The sequence below is a fragment of the Leptinotarsa decemlineata genome, unplaced genomic scaffold (assembly GCF_025532065.1).
Source record: "Leptinotarsa decemlineata unplaced genomic scaffold, Ldec_3_MD MMD2_tig00026354_RagTag_RagTag, whole genome shotgun sequence".
Lineage (NCBI taxonomy): Eukaryota > Metazoa > Arthropoda > Insecta > Coleoptera > Chrysomelidae > Leptinotarsa > Leptinotarsa decemlineata.
Window position 1 is genome coordinate 7,700,836 of NW_027412702.1, and position 6,363 is coordinate 7,707,198.

Consider the following 6,363-nt stretch of genomic DNA (forward strand, 5'->3'; position numbering starts at 1 on the left):
CGCTTTTTACATGATTTTAATTACTGAAATGAAATTTTTAGAGGCGATTTCGGTGAAACTAACGAAAAGATAATAATAATAATAATAATAATAATAATAATAATAATAATAATAATAATATTATCATCTACGGCACTCCTACGGTATTGACGAGACACCGGTGTTGCCCTACGCTCCGGGGGATATTGAATCCGTTGTGGGGAACGAGAAGTGCCGAATTTATTGGAACTATTCGTTCCCCACCCTCAGGCTCATACAAGCTAATAAGCCTGATGTAGTTCTTCTCGACCACCAGATCAAGACGATATTTGTCGTGGAGTTTTCAGCTCCTGGCGAGACAAATATCGTCAGAAAAGAGGAGGAAAAACGGATAAAATATCGAGATTTTCTCTTCGAACTCCGCAGACTCTATCCAGATCACTCTGTCAAGATGGTCGTTCTGATTGTTGGAGTCCTTGGTGGAATGATGTCTTCTCTACTCTCGAATCTCAAAATCATACCGGCTTGCCGCATTAAGGCAGAAATCTTAGCCGCACAGATGCAGAAGGCTGTCATTCTTGGCTCACTGCGTTTGCTCAGGGCACATGATTCTCGGACCCAATGATCACTTACCCCACGGTGTGGGGAGTGGTCATTGGTTGATTATGCTGGCGCGCCCTCCCGAATGTATCGGGGCTTCGGGGGATAGGGCCTGACCAGCGCACACTACGGTGAAAAAAAAAAAAAATAATAATAATAATAATATTATGCTGGCGCGCCCTCCCGAATGTATCGGGGCTTCGGGGGATAGGGCCTGACCAGCGCACACTACGGTGAAAAAAAAAAAAAAAAAAAAAAAAAAAAAAAAAAATAATAATAATAATACCAGACCAAAACGATATTTGTCGTGGAGTTTTCAGCTCCTGGCGAGACGAATATCGTCAGAAAAGAGGAGGAAAAACGGATAAAATATCGAGATTTTCTCTTCGAACTCCGCAGACTCTATCCAGATCACTCTGTCAAGATGGTCGTTCTGATTATTGGAGTCCTTGGTGGAATGATGTCTTCTCTACTCTCGAATATCAAAATCATACCGGCTTGTCGCACTAAGGCAGAAATCTTAGCCGCACAGATGCAGAAGGCTGTCATTCTTGGCTCACTGCGTTTGCTCAGGGCACATGATTCTCGGACCCAATGATCACTTACCCCACGGTGTGGGGAGTGGTCATTGGTTGATTATGCTGGCGCGCCCTCCCGAATGTATCGGGGCTTCGGGGGATAGGGCCTGACCAGCGCACACTACGGTGAAAAAAAAAAAAATAATAATAATATGTATTTATTCACTTTTTTAAATTTTTACAGTAAATATACATGTACATATAGAAATGAACAGTGAACAAATAAAATACATCTTACTAGGCAAAATGATCTGCCTGTGTGTAAGGAATGAGAATACTGAATCTGACATTGAATGAGATTCATGCTTTAAATTAAGTACTACGATATAAATTCAAAATAGTTACATTTAAAGAGAATATAAATAAATAAAACCAATAAATCTATTGAAATAGGTACTAGATATAGATAAGTTCAAACTGGACATATTTGAACAGAATATGAAGAATCAAAATAAACTAATGTATTGAATGGATACTAAGTATGGATAAAAACATTACTTTGAACTGGATACATTTGGACATAATATAAATAAATCAAACAATCTATGGATATAGAGATTTTAATCATAAGGGTTCCAGACTACAAACAAATCAATACACAATATATATCCACAATCGTGGAAGTAAATATTTAAATTTATATTTGTCTATGTATCTGCTCGTGGTATATTCTTGACAAATAATTTAATCTTTGTCATTAATTTTTTGAGATTTGTTTCGCATCTTAAATTTTCAGGAAGAAAACTGTCGAGTTTTGGTCCTAAATACCGAAAGGATTTCTGCACGACTGTTTTGAGAATTAATGGTATAACAATACTATGATTCCGACGTGTAGCATATTTATGGTGCTAAGTAGTTAATTCTTTTCTGTTTTTATGCTGTACAACAGTAATATTTATGAAAAAACAGCTATCTGGGATCAAATATTCCAGATTTTGAATAAAGTAGATCGCTAGGGTAGTCGAAACCTTTCCGTAGGATACATCTGGTAAATCTCTGCTTCATAACCTTAAGAGAATGTAGATGAGTTTTCGACACTCCACTCCAACCAATTATACCATATCTCAGTTGGGGTCTACTAAACTCTTTTATAACATAATTTTTTGTTTTTGATTGAGTATGTTTGCTATCCGTTTGAATTTGTAAAGTTTGCAACGTAATTTTTTAACTATGTGGTCTATGTACTGGTTCCATCTGAGATTTCTGTCTAAAATTATTCCAAGATATTTTATTTTCTTTGTGGGTTTGATGACTTCCGTATTGGAGATTTTGATGTCAAATTCTGATAGAGATTTGTCATAACTACTGAATGGTACGTAATATGTTTTCTCAAAGTTAATAGATAAGAGCCTGTGGTCGAACCACAATTTGATTTGATGAAGGTCATGTTCTAATTTCTGTTTCAAATTAAACCAGTTTTCGTTCTCGCAAAACAGAACAGTATCATCGGCAAAACTCAGAATGTTGGAGTTGATGTCTTGTAGAAAAAGGTTGTTCAAGTAAATATTGAATAGGATTGGTCCTAACACCGTCCCCTGGGGCACCGATTTCAAGAAAACGTGCAACAATCAAATGTATTTAGGGAGAATTTCGGTAGATATTCATCGGGGCTCAAGCCGTAGATTCATTAACATGACAAATCATTTTTTATTGGGTTATTCAAGTAAGGAAATGAATGAGTGGGAAATTAAATCATGATTAATATAACACTTTTTTGTGAAAAATCATTTGCAAGATAGGTATATTGGTTTTAAACAACAGTTCACAAAAAACGAACACGTTACTAATAGAGTGATTCCGTACAAACCGTATACTCTTATGTCTTACTTCAAAAGTAAGAGATGCTTCAATTTAATCTCAACCCTTTTTCAATCCGCACATTCTACTACGACATATAATTTACGGAACATGTTAATGCTTCACCGAGTATCTTTTAAAAACTGAATAGATGATAAGTAGAGTTTCCCATGCTTTGGACATGTGTCACCCAGCCATCTTGTATAAAGAACCCGTGCACCCGTATCAATAAATGATTTATGGAAATGGAATACAAATCAAAAGGGAACAACTAAAAATTCGATTAAAACCCTCAGGGATATTCAAATTATCGAGTGTATCTAATTTTTTCAACCATTAACTCAACCCTTTTTTAAAAACCTTTCTCATGTACTGTATCAGAATTGGATCATTAATAAAATTGTGTGTGCTGCATCTAACCCTATGAGGTTATTTTTCCAGTTAAATTGTAAACTAAAAAGAAACGGAATGTAAGAAAGATAATAAATGAATTGTGTTCCGTCAATGTATCATTTATCATTTCGTTAAAAAACTTATACAGAAAATGTGAAAAGGCCGGTTAAAAATTCCTAAATAAGATTAATCATTTCGGCATCTGACAGCCTTGAAAATGTTTTTAAAATGCGTGGAGAGGTCCTGTTTTGTGTATATTTGTTTGGTTTTTGAGGCGTTTTTTAAGATTGGGGAATTTCTCACAGGATCGTTAATGTAAAAATGGTTGCTTGCACGGAAAATGGATACAATACTTTTTTTCGTTAAATTGGCTATTTGTCGGTCACCGACTTATATTTAGAAACGTATTTATGGCTTGAAAACAACTGAGGCTGAACATCAAAGGAAGGTTACGTAAAATAAATCTCGAAATAATTAACTTTTTGTGCAACCTAATAATGAAGTGATTAATGTTCCTCGTTTGTTTCAGAGTTTGATTATCATGGTTTCAAATGTTTTTCATACGCTGTATTGCGGGGTTCATAGTTTGATATTATTCTATTTTTGTTAAATAAAATATACAAGTTGCTAAAAATCATAGAAGCAATATACAATGAAAAAATATTGAATTGCGTTGATAGTAGTCAGATATAGTTGAAAAAAACACAAACGTTTCTTTTCAGAAAAGTGTTGGTCATTGCTGACACTGCACCATAGTAACCTCCCGCACCAATGATCCACAAGAAGGATATTCCGTTCAGATCGATCATCAGGAACAGAGATTCAGCTACTCACAACTTGTTCAGATACCTATTTTGTATAATTTCTATAATCCAATCGCTACGAAGAAAAGTCATTAAGCGATTTTCGGTCACATTTTCTCTATCTACAGTAATCCTGGGCGAAGATTTGAGGACCCTGGTGGAGACTGACCCATCACCATCTCCCATGCTGTTTCTAATGGTTAAAAACGTATTGGAAAGGTAGGGAAGCCCTAAAAGTGGGTGCCTCACGATTTGAATGATCAACTAGATCTGTTTTTCTTTGCCTTTGCGCAACCAAAACGATCCTTTTTCGGATCGGATAGGTACATATGATGGAAAGTGGATCCTTGCGACAACAGGAGATGCTCAGGACAGTGGTTGGACACCGATGACCCACCCAATCACACCCCGAAGAAGGAAACTCGACAAAAAGACTATGGTTACTGTATGGTGATCAGCGGCTGGTGTGATTCACTATAACTTTCTGCAACCGGGTCAAACCATCACAGCAGAGTTCTATTACGAGGAAATCGACGAAATGTGTTGGCAGCAGCCGACACTGGTCAACAGAAGAGTTCTGATTCTGCTCCACAAACAGGCCCGTCGCACGTTTCACAAATCACCGTTCGAAAATTAGAAGAAATGAGCGTCTAAGTTCTGCCACACCCACCATACTCCCTATTCTTCTCTCCAACCGACTACTATTTTTTCTCACCGGTAGAAACTTCGCCAATCGGGATCAGGCAAAAACGGCTTTCGTCGACTTTATCGAATCCTGAGCACTCAATTTTTATGCTGACGCCATTAATCGGCTTGTGATACATTGGCAAAAGTGCGCTGATGTAAAGAAATGAATTTTAAATGTTCAAGCCCGCCTCGGATATATCTACACAGTAGGTTGAATGGACTGACGTCTATCAGAAAACAGCTACTCCACTGGCTAATACCACGAACGGCGTGGAATTATATCCGACAGGCGTCAGTGCAGGAATCTTCACAGAAAATTTCCTGCATATGCAATTGGCAATACAACTGAAAGAGTCGACCCTCAATTTTCAATCACTGTGTAGGTATATCCGAGACGGGCTTGACCATTTAAAGTTCGTTTCTTCAGATTTTTTTACTGCCTGTCTTCAAGCATAGCCCACTGACTAATAAGAAAAAAAAAGTGTGCTGATTCAAATATCGCTTATTTCGCTCAAATTGTATTCACTGAGATATTACAGTTTGAAGTAGACTCATAAAAACAAACAAAATGTTTGAAACAACCTAATATTTTCAATTAAGGGACGATTTCTTCACGCAAAACCAGATACTGCCAATGGGATAGTCACTTTCACTGGTTATGGCCAACATATAGACAGAGTGGTTTGAAATGCGGACTATTGAAAAAGCCCACAAGAAGTCTCAAGCTGAGTTACGTTGGTGACTCGAAACAGAACACCTCAACACCGTGAGACCTTCCCGTGGGTTGGGCTACCTATCAGGCGCGTCTCCAGGTGGCGGATAGGAGAACGGCTAGGGTACTGGAGGCCCTGTCCGGGAAGCCAAAGTGGCCTCACGGACGGGGTCGCCGAACTCCTGGTCAGTAGCATGAAAAAGTAGGGTGAGGGAAACTGAAACTCCCCAAAAGCATTTGCAGAACATGCCACCGTGGACCAGCCTTCCCAAGATAAGGTGTAAGAAATCGTGCCGACAGCTGAATGGCCGCGGGGTGACAAACGATATCCCTGGGGAACTGGGCGAAACCTCATTGTAATCAGCCTACTTCTGGTAATGCGGGGCTCTGCCAGAGGTGACCAACTCTTCCCTTGCTACTCGTGGGAACACACATGAATGAAATAAACACAAAAACAGAAACAACAAAAACAAAAAACAATCCCGAGGCTGGACAGAATTGCTCACTTCAATCTATGTCGGTGGCCGGGGATGAACAGAAATGTCCAACTCAATCTACCGCTTGGAATGAGGCTGGACATAGCAGATCACCTCGTGATGTAATACAAAGGCCAAGGCGTAAGCGCATTTGCGGCGCCGACGCCAAAAGGAGAAAGAGAGCGAAAGAGGCAGGAGTGGCAGGAACTATAAGTGCAGCCTCCTCCTCCCCCACTCCACCTCCAACAGCAAGGGCAATTCCTGCGGCGGGCATCAAGAGCTCCGTCTTGAATAAAGGCAAGGAACTGGCTGCCCCTGCAGAAAGCTCCCTCAGTTGT